The sequence below is a fragment of the Mustela nigripes genome, chromosome 9, assembly GCF_022355385.1.
Source record: "Mustela nigripes isolate SB6536 chromosome 9, MUSNIG.SB6536, whole genome shotgun sequence".
Lineage (NCBI taxonomy): Eukaryota > Metazoa > Chordata > Mammalia > Carnivora > Mustelidae > Mustela > Mustela nigripes.
Window position 1 is genome coordinate 85,740,751 of NC_081565.1, and position 12,252 is coordinate 85,753,002.

The following is a 12,252-nucleotide window of genomic DNA, read 5'->3' on the forward strand; positions in this document are numbered from 1 at the left end:
AAGGAGCATAAAACAGGTGATACAAATATTAAGTTGGTAGAATTCAAAATATATTAGTAACTGAATTAAGCACAAATAAATACTCAATGTAAGAGCTAAGATTTTCAGACTGGAAATAAAATCAAAGCCAACTGTTTCCTACTTTTAAAACACACACCTTAAATAATAAGGACATAGAAGTTTTAAAAATTAGGAAAATTATATATCATGAAGACACTTATTAAAATAAAGCTATTAAAAAGGAGACCAGTATTGCAAGACTTTTAAATATAAGCCATTACTAAAGATTAAGAGCAATATTTTATAAAAGAAAAATGTTCTCTTCACCTTTCTGTAAGAGTCTGTAAGGCTGAGCATATTTAAGGACGTTCTAGCCTGGCATCTAAAAATTTCTCAATCCTTGCATACTCCTTTTAACAATGCTAAACTTGTCAACTATCCAGAATTATTCCTAAATCTGTGCAGCCAGTTTTTCTGTGAGCTTCTTTAAAATCATGCCTTACATAAAGTTGACTTCTAACAGATTGAACAAGTCTGAATCTAAATAAGAAACTCACCAGTCTCAGATGACAGGTGGACACAGCACGGTCTCTCGCCGGAGGCTGTGGAAAGTAAGTTGTAGACTCAGGTCACTGAGCAGCAACTCCACCACCCCCTCATCAGCTTCCCGGAGATCAGCCCAAAGCCAAGCTCTACAAAGGATCACAGCAGCCCCTCCACAGTACTGATCTGCCCAGCGACCACAGATCTATCAGCTCTCACAAGCCCTGGTGAATACCTCAACATTCCACATGGACCCCAACCATCCCTGGACAGTCTGCATTGGCCTGTGACATCAGTTATGGTGGAAAGGATCTGTACATAAAGTATGCTTCCTTCCAAAAAAAAAAAAAAAAAGTATAGAAAATTACATATCATGAAAACACTAATTAAAATAAAGGTCGCATAACTAAACTAGTATTAGAAAAGAAGATAACTTTTAGGTAGTAAGCACTACTAAGGATTAAGAGGGATATTTCATAAGTCTCAATACACCATGAAATCATCTATTCTAAAGCTGTGTGTATCAAATAATAAACTTGAATACACAGAGAGTAAAAACTGACAGAACCAAAAAATAGACAAATCCACAGTTACAATAGATTTTAATTATTTATTTGACAAATACAAATCACAAGTAGGCAGAGAGGCAGGCAGAGAGAGAGAGAAAGAGGAGGAAGCAGGCTCCCTGCTGAGCAGAGATCCCGATGCAAGGCTCAGTTCCAGGACCCCAGGATCATGACCCCAGCTGAAGGCAGAGGCTTTAACCCACTGAGCCACCCAGGTGCCCCAGATTTTAATTTATCTCTTAGTAACTTAAAGAATAGAGAAAAAAAATCTGCAAATATATGGAAGATCTAGACAACCTGGTTAAGAAACTTGATATAATTAATATAGGTAAAACACAGAACCAGACAATGGCAGAATACTTTTTCAAGGCATAGAGAACATTTACAAAAATTGACTACATGGTAAGCCATAAAGTAAGGATCAAGAAATTTCAAATATTAAAATCATTCAGAATGTTTTATGAATTCAGTAGAATTGAACTAGAAAATAATGAAACAGATTAGCCAGTGAATTCTTCCAAACCTTTAAGGGGGGGAATATTACATAAATTCTTCTAGAGAAATACTTTTACGCATACTTTTTAGCTGAGTCCTAAAGCCTATGAAAACTTTATACCCTTGTCTGACAAGGGCTTTGTAGGAGAGTAATGTATTATGCTAGTAAACAGCTCATGAACCTAGAAGCAAAACTTATTTTTAAAATTAGTAGGAATGCCTTCGTGGGTCAGTGGATTAAGCACTGACTCTTGGTTTAAGCTCAGGTCATGATCTCAGGGTTGGGAAATGGAGCCCCTCATAGACTGCTTGAGATTCTTTCCTCTCCACCCTCTACCCCCAACCCCACCCCATTCATGCTCTCTCTAAAATAAATAAAATCTTAAAAATAGAAAATAAAATTAGCAAATTTAATCTGGAAAGAAAACATAAAAAGGATAGTACATCATGACCAAGCTGGGCTTAATCTGGGAATGCAAGAGTTTAACATTCAATTATAATTACCGTAATTCACCACGTTGACAGAAAAAGAGGGGAAAATCATATAATCATCTCTATAAATGCAAAAAAGCTCAGTTGATATAATTCAACACCCATTTATTAGGAAAACACTTACCTAACTAGAAGGGACTCTCATAATCTGATAAGAAATAGGGCATATCTTTTTTTTTTTTAATTTATTTGACAGAAATCACAAGGAGGCAGAAAGGCAGGCAGAGAGAGAGCGGGGGAAGCAAACACCCTGCAGAGCAGAGAGCCCAATGTGGGGCTCAATCCCAAGACTCTGGGATCATGACCTGAGCCGAAGGCAGAGGCTTAACCCACTGAGCCACCGAGGCGCCCCAGGGCATATCTTATTTAAGGTAAAATATTGAAAGTTTTCCTCCTAAAACCGGGAAGAAGACATGGATGTCTATTACCACCACATCTATTCAATGTACTAACCAGGAGAAGAAAAGGAAACAGAAGGATAAAAAGGAAAGAACTAAAATTGTCATTGTTTACAAATAACATATTTACACATCTAAAAAAATCAGAAATAATATATAGACGCTTACTAAAATTGAAATAAATGAATTTAGCAAGATTGCTGGAAAGAAAATTAATACAACAAAAAACAATTGTGGGGGCTCCTGAGTGGCTCAGTTTGTTAAGCATCTGCCTTCGGTTCAAGTCATGATCTCAGGGTCCTAGGATCGAGCCCCACATCAGGCTCCCTGCTCAGTGGGGGAGTCTACTTCTCCCTCTCCCTCTGCCCATCTCCCCCTGCTTGAGCCCTCTCTCTCTCACTCCCCCTCTCAAATAAATAAATTTAAAAACCTTTTAAAAATCTATTGTTTTCTAGATATCATTAATAAACAATTAGAATATAAATAATTTCTTTTTTTAATTTATTTGACAGACAGAGATCACAAGCAAGCAGAGATGCAGGGAGAGAGAGGGGGGAGGCAGGCTCCCCACTGAGCAGAGAGTCCGATGAAGGGCTCGATCCCAGGACTCTGGGATCATGACCTGAGCCAAAGGCAGAGGTTTTAACCCACTAAGCCACCAAGAATATAATTTTAAAGATATCATTTACAATCATAAAAACCTAGGTATTTTTGTGAGACATCTTGTGAAAGATGCACAAGATAGCTACAAAGAAAATAACAACTTTAAAAAATAAAATTAAAAAAAAAACTAAGGAAGACCTAAATAGGAATATACAAGGTTCATGTATTAAAAGACTCAAAATCCATAAAACTGATATATCATAAAGAAGCCAGCTCTCCCCAGAACTGATCTACAAAAACGACCCCAGAAAATTTTTTTGTGTGCATTCACAAACAATCTAAAATTGAAAATCCAAAGGATCATGAATAGGCAAGATCATTTTCTTTGTTTTTCTTAAAGAGAAAAAGAGGATGTATATCAAGTATCCAAGCTAATTATAAAGCTACAGTAATTTAAACAAAGTGGGGATTGGTGGAAAGACAGACAAATAGACAGATGGAACAAAACAGAGAATCCAGAATCAGAGCCACACGTACACACATATACAAAAGGGACACTGCTGTGCACTGGAGAAAGGATGATGTCTTCTATCAGTGTTGCTGGATTGCCTGGATAGCCATATAGAGAAAAATAGATCTTGACCCCTACCTCACACCATTCAGAGTAGGGGTTCCAGGATGATTTTAGATCAAAGGAGAGAAGTAAAACAATAAAGCTTTTAAGAATAGAACACATTATATCTTTGTGCTCTTGGGGTGCACAAGTATTTCCTCAACAAAATCAGTACTCACCAAACTTAACAGAAAATTTTGTTAAACAGTATCACATTAAAATTTTAAAATTCAGGAAATTAGAAGAAAATCATTTAGGGAGTAAACAAGGCAAGCCATGGTGAGAAAAGATCCTTGAAATACATCTATCCAGCAAAGGGCTATATGAAGCAAAGAATATGATACATAACCTGATAATAGAGGGAATAAGACTTGAACAGCCATTTCACAAAAGAGGAAAGAGATTCCCATTAAATATATGAACAGGTGCTCCTTCTCATTAGCCATTGCAGAAATGGACAATAAAACCACAATCACATGCCCACCAGAAGGGCCAAAATCTAACAATTGTAAAATCTAACAATACTGTCCTAATCACTGTCCCAGGGAAACATCATCTGGCACTTCCAATCTTATGTACTAAGAGGTTTGCTGGGCAATAAAACATCTTCAAAGTGTGAGGGACATAGGACTGGACAGAGGGGAAAATTCTGCAATTCAGGCCTCAGTTAGTCTTGCAAGAAACTTCAGAGTTGGGATGGCCCTTGAAAATTGTCTCCACCCCACGGTCACCACCATGACCACCTCCTCCACCACCAGCACTATCACCATCCCACAGATCTACTCCCAGAAGAAGGCACTTGACTTTGGATGTGGAATCACTCTTTGCCTGAGGGAAATTCAGAGAGAGCTGTTGCCACCAACATGACCAGCAGCCAAGTCAATGAGCACTCTGGTCCCAAACAAGAATCTAGATAGACTATTCCCTAGTATAATACTAGGGATTGGTCAAGATGATTGGTCAATACTTGGTCAAGATGGGGAAAAACCGAACTCTCACACAGTGCTGATGGGAATATCATTTGGTACAGCCACTTTGGAAACAATCTGGAAACATCTCATAAACCTGAACATAAGCATACACTACGACCAGCACTCCCATAACGAGCTATATGCCCAACACATACACCCCGTACCAAAAGACAGGCCCAAAAATGTTCACAGCAGGATTATTTATAATTGTCAAAAGACGGATATAACCCAATGTCTGTCAACAACACAATGGGTTAATAATTGTGACACAGTCATACAAGAAAACTATTGCTATAACAAAACAGCCTGGGTGAATTTCACAAATGTCATGTGCATTGAAAGAAACCAGACTCAATAAAGCCTGAGGTGTGATTTTACAATTACAAAGTTCAAAGACAGGGAAAATGAATATATGTTAATAGCAGGTAGGATACTAGGTGTGTACTTAAAGAGTCACTCTCGTGATGCGCCCAGAACAGAGGAGCTAGACAACAACGTAAGCGGATGTCTCTAGTTCCAGGTCCCGAAAACCACCAGTAATTTGTACACGGTGTTCCCCCAGCCGAGATAAAATATTTGCATTCCATCTTCCCTCGGCTTCCCTTTATATTTAACCAGAAGAAAGAATGAATAATAGAAAAGAGGGGGGAAGAGAAAGAGAGAGGGGCATGTATGTAACACTGTACATTTTAGTCGTTCACGTGTACTGTTTCTGTTTCTTCCAGTAACAGTATAGATATCACTAACTTCATTTTACACCTTAAAAATCTTTTTTTAAGTTGTAAGAGAAACAAAAAAGAAATGTAAAATGCAGATTTTTCCCATATGAATTTATAATTGCATATAATCACCAGTGGATTAGGAACTGGGAGGCAGGCATACACATAAAACACCAAAACAATGATTCAGAAAAAATGTGTGTCGTTTCTACAATGATCCCTGGAGCATCAGCACTGAAGCTCAGAGAAGAGATGGAGAAAAGTCATCATCGAAGGTGGCTTTTTGGAGCAGCTGAGCTTAAAAGATTTCGTGAGAAGGGGTGCAGGTTGCTAGTTGCCTAGCCAACATTCATTTTTCATTTCTTACCTAGTAAATTAGAAAAGAAAAAACCTATTTTATTTGAGGCAGCAACCTGCACAATTGTCCCCATTTTCCAGCTTTTCTTACAGCTCCATATGACCAGGTAGCCAAGTGCTGTACGGCAAATTGTAAGCAGAGGGCTAGATGGGGTCTCTGGGAATATCCTAAAAAGTAACTGAGTCCACAGAGCCTTTCTTCACTTCCTTCCTCCTGGTGTCTGGCATATGGACATGATATCCGGCGCTCCATCAGCCACTTTGGACCATGAGGCTAAGAGAGCAGAGCAGAGAGAAAGTACCATGGGATACCCCACCATGGAGCTCCAACATAAGCACTAAGTTGTCTACCTTTGAACTTCTCTTCTTGAGAAAAAAACTGATGGATCTCTAGCTTAGGCATATAAAAGTTTCTACTCAGGTACTAAAATGAGGTGTGGACTTAATGGTGTGATGGCTAGTACTGGCTCACAAGAGCTGACCATTTAACTTTCAGGAATATCTGTGAGCTGGCTGTTAAACATCTCTGTTTATTTTAAAGATTTATACGTTTGTTTGAGAGACAGAGAGATCATGAGGTGAGGCTACAGAGGGAGAGGGAGAAGGAGCAACAGACTCCCCGCTAAGTCGAGAGCCCAACGCTGTGCTTGATCCCAGGACCCTGAAACCATAACCTGAGCTGAAGGCAGATGTTTAACCAACTGAGCCACCCAGTTGCCCCTAAGCACTTCCATTTTTAAAAAAATATTTTATTTATTTATTTGACAGATAGAGATCACAAGTAGGCAGAGAGGCGGGCAGAGAGAGAGAGAGAGAGAGGAGGAAGCAGGCTCCCTGCTGAGCAGAGAGCCCGATGTGGGGTTCGATCCCAGGGCCCGGGGATCATGACCTGAGCCGAAGACAGAGGCTTTAATCCACTGAGCCACCCACGTGCCCCAGCACTTCCATTTTTAAAAATAAAATTAGGGGCAACTGAGTGGCTCAATTAGAATGTCCAACTCTTGGTTTTGGCTCTGGTCATAATGTCAGGGTCGTGAGATCTAGTCCCATGCGGGGCTCTGCACTCAGTGTGGAGTCTGCTTAAGATTCTCTCTTACCCCCTTCTTTTGCCTCTCCCCAACACTCACGGTCTCTCTCTCTCTCAAAACAAAATAAAATGAAATTATAGGGATGTAAAGCTAAATAAATTAGATCAAAAGCAAAGAAATAAATTATATCAAAAACCAGAAAATCAAGGCTTCTTTTTTCTTTTTTTCTTAAGCTTTTCTTTCTTTCTCCCCCCTTGGAGAGCTTGCTGGTAAACACTTGCCAGCACACTTCTGAGTGAGGTAAATGCTATCCCTTGTGATATTAATTGTAATAGCAAAATACTGGAAAAGAACCAAATGTCTATCACTAGGAAGTTTGTTTAAAAAAAAAAAAACAAAAAACTATGGGTCTATCCACACAATAAAGTATCCTGTAGCATTTCAAAAGAATGAGGAAGACTTCTTCATACCAATAGCTACACAAAGGAATATTGAACAGAAAAAGGAATGAGCAAAATCTCCGTATCAGAATATTGAGCGACCACCAGGATAAATGAAACCAAGTGAGGCAAAGAACAGGGCTTAGATAATGTTACCTTCCTGTAATAAAGGGTGGGAGAATAAAAATATATTTTGTTTATGTTTTCTAAAAAGAACCAACTGAAGGACAACTAGCACAATAGATAGCTACGAAGTATTACCTAGGGGGGGAGGGAGTGGAGAGGAAGACCAAAAGGAGAATGCTCTGTGCTCTTTTAGTTTCGACTGAACTATGTAAATGTTTCACATGCTTTCATTCAAACTGATGGCATAACCACACAAGGGAAAATAATTAGCTCAAGGGACCACTGAACACAGGAATTTGACTATATATGCCTTGAGGGATACATTCTGGGGTTAAAAGTACCACAAAGAGGGAAGCCTGGGTGGCTCAGTTGGTTAAGCAGCTGCCTTCGGCTCAGGTCATGATCCCAGCGTCCTGGGATCAAGTCCCACATGGGCTCCTTGCTCGGCAGGGAGGCTGCTTCTCCCTCTGCTTCTGCTGCCACTCTGTTTGCCTGTGCTCGCTTGCTCGCTCTCTCTCTCTCTCTCTGGCAAATAAATAAATAAAATCTTAAAAAAAAAAAAAAGTACCACAAAGAAATCTTAAGCTGCTTTCAGTGGTCTTACTATTAGAAGTAATGTTGATACACACACATACACACACACACCCACACACACACAGGTTTTTTTTTTTCTTTTTTAAGAAAGAGAGAGAGGAGTGACAGAGAGAGAGAGAATCTCAAGCAGGCTCCATGCCCAGCGCAGAGCCTGATGTGGGGCTCGATCTCACAACCCTGAGATCATGACTTGAGTTGAAATCAAGAGTCGGATGTTTAGCCAACTGAGCCATATATATATGGTTTTTTGTTTTTGTTTTGTTTTTTACTATTACACGTACATTATAGAATTAGGAAATAAATACTTAAGGCCGTTAAGAGCCAAGATTTTCAAAGTAAAGAAAAAGTGACATGAGTAAAATCAAAGAAATTTAATCAAAATTCTGCAGTGTTAAATTTGAATTGACTCACACACATTGGGAATGGCTACAATTAAGATGAACAAAGAGAAAAGAATGAGTGTTGGTAAGGATGTGCACAGACTGGAACCCTCATGCACTGCTGGTGGGAATGCAAACTGGTGCAGCCACTGGGGAAAACAGCATGGCAGTTCCTCGAAATATTATACATAGAGGATGCCTGGGTGGCTCAGTCAGTTAAGCATCTGCCTTTGGCTCACGTGACAATCCCAGGATCCTGGAATTGAGACCCTCATCAGGCTCCTTGCTCGGCAGGGAGTCTGCTTCTCCTTCTGTCTGACACTTCCCCTGCTTGTAAATGGGTCTCTCTGTCTCTCTGACAAATAAATAAATAAAATCTTTTAAAATATATATAACCCAGAGAATTACCCCGAAGAATTCCACTTTGGTATATACATGAAAGAACTGAAAGCAGGGACTTGAACAGATACTGATACACCCATTTTCACAGCTGCATTATTCACAGCCCAGGTGTTCATCAGTGGATGAACGGATAAACAAATAGAAATTATTCAGCTGTGACAAGGAGGGAATTCTGACTCATGTCAACACAGATGAGCCGTGAGGACCTTAAGCTAAGTGAAACAAACCAGGACAGGACCTGGTAGAGATGAGTACCCCCATCACCAAGACTACAGTTTCTAAACACTATTCTCCACAAAAAGGAACCCAGAGACTGGGGAAATGGCTGCTTCCAGGGCAAGAAATGTACAAGAGGGTCCTGGGACATCTTGTTGAGCCAGAAAATAAGAACACTATTTGAAGACAAATGGTTTGGCCAAAGGACATGGGAGCCAAAATGAATGGACTCCCGTTAGCTAAAGATTCAGCAATTTGAGCAAGGAAAATAATAACGATTGTAACTGATTGAAACACATAAATCCATCCAAAACATATAAAATCTATGTGCGCATATATAACTGATTGAAATATGTGGATTTATGTGTTTCAATCAGTTGTATATGCGCACACAGATTTATATATTTTGGATGGATTTACGTGTTTCATATTAACATAATAAATTTCATTTCATAATAACACTAATAAAAGTATTCACAAGAACTCTAGTAGACATAATAACACTAATACAGTGTCCTATTCATAATAACACCAGTGAGCATAATTACCCTAATACAGTGTCCATCATCACACGCATAAAAAACAAGGGAACAAAACAATGTCAGTCCCCACTGCAGGATGCTAGGGCCCCAATTCATGACTGAGAAAAGCAGTAAGGGGAAAAAGTTAATCACGGATCCTGCTTTTTCTGTACAAACTCTATTTCAGGGTAACCAAATAGCTGATGAGGTAAAAATTCTTTTTATAGAAGAATTCTGGCAAATATATTCAGAGGAACGATAGAATGAGAACAAATTAAATAAAGCGATCTTAAGCAACCATCACTAACAGATGCCAAACCATATTCAAAATGTTGACGGCGAATTTATCCCAGATGAATCAGGCTGACATCAGAATCCACCGTTGGTTGGATCTTGGCCCTGCTAGCTATCAGACCCCTAGATCCAACCTCCAGCTCAGAGGACACAGTGCGGGAGGAAAACAAATCAATTGCCACCATGAAAAAGCAATCAGCCAAATCTAGTCTGAGGGAATCTTATAGGACAAATGAGCCCGTCCCTTTAACAAACAAATGAGATGGAGATGGAGGGGGGGGGGGAATCTGTTGCAAAATGAAAGAGACTTTAAAACATGAACAGCCCAACGTGATGTGTGGACCCGTCTGGATCATGGCGTCCAGAACATGTTCCCTACTTGCAACTTGCCCTGCAGGTCTTCCGGGTTAAAATGTACAGTTGGGAAGATATATTCTGCTTTTTCTCTTGGCTTCATTAGAGCTGAAGACATCTAGTACAGCCTCAGCCCGACCTCAGCTACCGACAGTAATAAATAAGTGAGCCTCTGTATCGGGCCGGTTCACACGGGACTCCCCCAGCCCAAGACTCTTGAGAGTCGCCTCATCTGGCACTGACCATCCCGAGGCTCTCGGTTCAGCATCCCTGCCCCCAGGAGCCGAGGGTGCCTGGGACGTGAAATCTCAGGTCCTCTCCCTGCCTGACTACATACACTTCCTGCCACACTTGTGTTGATGTGGCTGCACCCGGGTTGGTAAGAAACAGTCTGGGAGGCAGCCCCTTAATGGGTGGTCAGAAACAGAGCTGTCACCCTCCTGTCTCTAACATACACCTCCTTCCTCGGCAAAGCCTGGAGAGAGAAAACCGGACCAGCATCTCTTTTACCCTCCCTTTGGTCTTCCCACCATTTCCTTGACCAGAAAGTGGTGAGTCGCTCATCTAATCCCCCTGGGTCTTCTCCTCCTGCTTCAGCGGAGGGGCAGCTACTTATAGGTAATGGGGTGACCTTCCTCCACTCCAGAGAATTCTCTGAGATGGGTCTTTCATGCTGGGATTCTGATACTCTAATGAGGAGTGAAGGACTACGAAACATTCTTTCTCATGATGATAGTCTTTCCTGCTACATAATCCTAAACTTCATGTAGAAGTGGAATGTTAGTATATTTTGTTCTTTAAATTCCTTCTGTAGAAAATCCTAATCTCCCAAGTGTATGAACAGCTTGGCCTAGCAGAGCAAAGAACACGTGCTCACAAATTAATAATATTCAGATTACTGGGTGCCTGAGCGGCTCAGTCAGTTAAGCATCTGTTTTCAGTTCAGGTCATGATCCCAAGGTTCTGGGATCGAGCCCTGCATTAGGCTCCCTGCTCAGCGGGGAGCCTGCTTCTCCCCCTGACTGCTGCTCTCCCTGCTTGTGTTCTCTCTGTCAAATACATAAATAAAGTCTTAAAATTAAAAAAAAAAGCAGCACTCAGATTACTACCCTTACACACATATACACACACGCACAGACGTAATTGGAATTATAATATGCATATTTTAAGTTTTATATTTACAGGTACACAAATAATAACTATAGTCTCATTATAAAAAAAAAATTCTCCCACTGTTTTATAACTTACTTTTGCCATTTCAAAACATAGCTATGTGTCCTTACCATTTTCCCATGTAATTTTTGAATTACATGCTTAAATATGCTTTTCAATACCTGAATGGTGTTCCATTGCCCAGTATACCTTAACACACTTAACCAATCTTTACCCCGTCCACTTTATTAGGTAGTGAAATTGTTTCCAACTGAACTGGAATGGACAGCCCACCCCCCAACCATCATTTTTTGGGGGGAATAAAGTTGAAGAGGTAGAATGATTTAGTTTAAGAATACAAATGCTTTTAATGAAATATGTTACAAACTACCTAACAAGCCTCAGAAAAGTCATAGCATTTTTTAGGTCTACCGGAAGTCTGCAACGCTGCCCATTTCTACATAGCTTCTCTAAGTTTACAATTTATAATCTTAAAATTATACATTTTTAAATATTTTATCTTAAAACATCTTTAACTGGTAAACAAATACTGGTTTAAGTTTTCATTTCCTTGAGTTCTTGTGAGACTGAAAACTTGTTCATGTTTCAGATATGTATCAAATATGTTCATGTTTCAAATATGTATCAAATATGAATCAGCCATTTGTATTTATTACTTCAAATGGTATCTTCAAATGAGGTTGTTTAAACTCTTCAGAGAGGTTAAACAACCTGCTCAAGGACACACAGTTTTTACGAAGCAGATAAATATATATATATATATATATATATAATATATTCTGAAATGAAACAGAATTGTTCTTCAGTTTGTCAAAGCAAGCAATAAAGCCTGTGGGGAAAGCTCTGTTCAATTCAGCCTGCAAGGACATCTAAATAATAAATAAATCTCTTCAGGCCAAATCTTCTTTATAAAATATTACTTGGAGAATTATTGTGAAGATTTAATGAATTATAGTTCTTTCTCCTT

The 12,252-nt window shown here is 39.5% G+C and overlaps 1 long non-coding RNA gene across 3 annotated transcripts in view; it reads right to left on the bottom strand.

The window, feature by feature from the left end:
- The window catches only part of LOC132024857 (uncharacterized), a 39,396-nt gene that overhangs the window by 23,111 nt on the left and 4,033 nt on the right, over positions 1 to 12,252 (bottom strand). For all 3 annotated transcript variants that reach the window (XR_009406337.1, XR_009406338.1, XR_009406336.1), the window contains exon 3: positions 558 to 602. This is a non-coding gene — a long non-coding RNA (uncharacterized LOC132024857). The remainder of the gene's footprint in view (positions 1 to 557; positions 603 to 12,252) is intronic.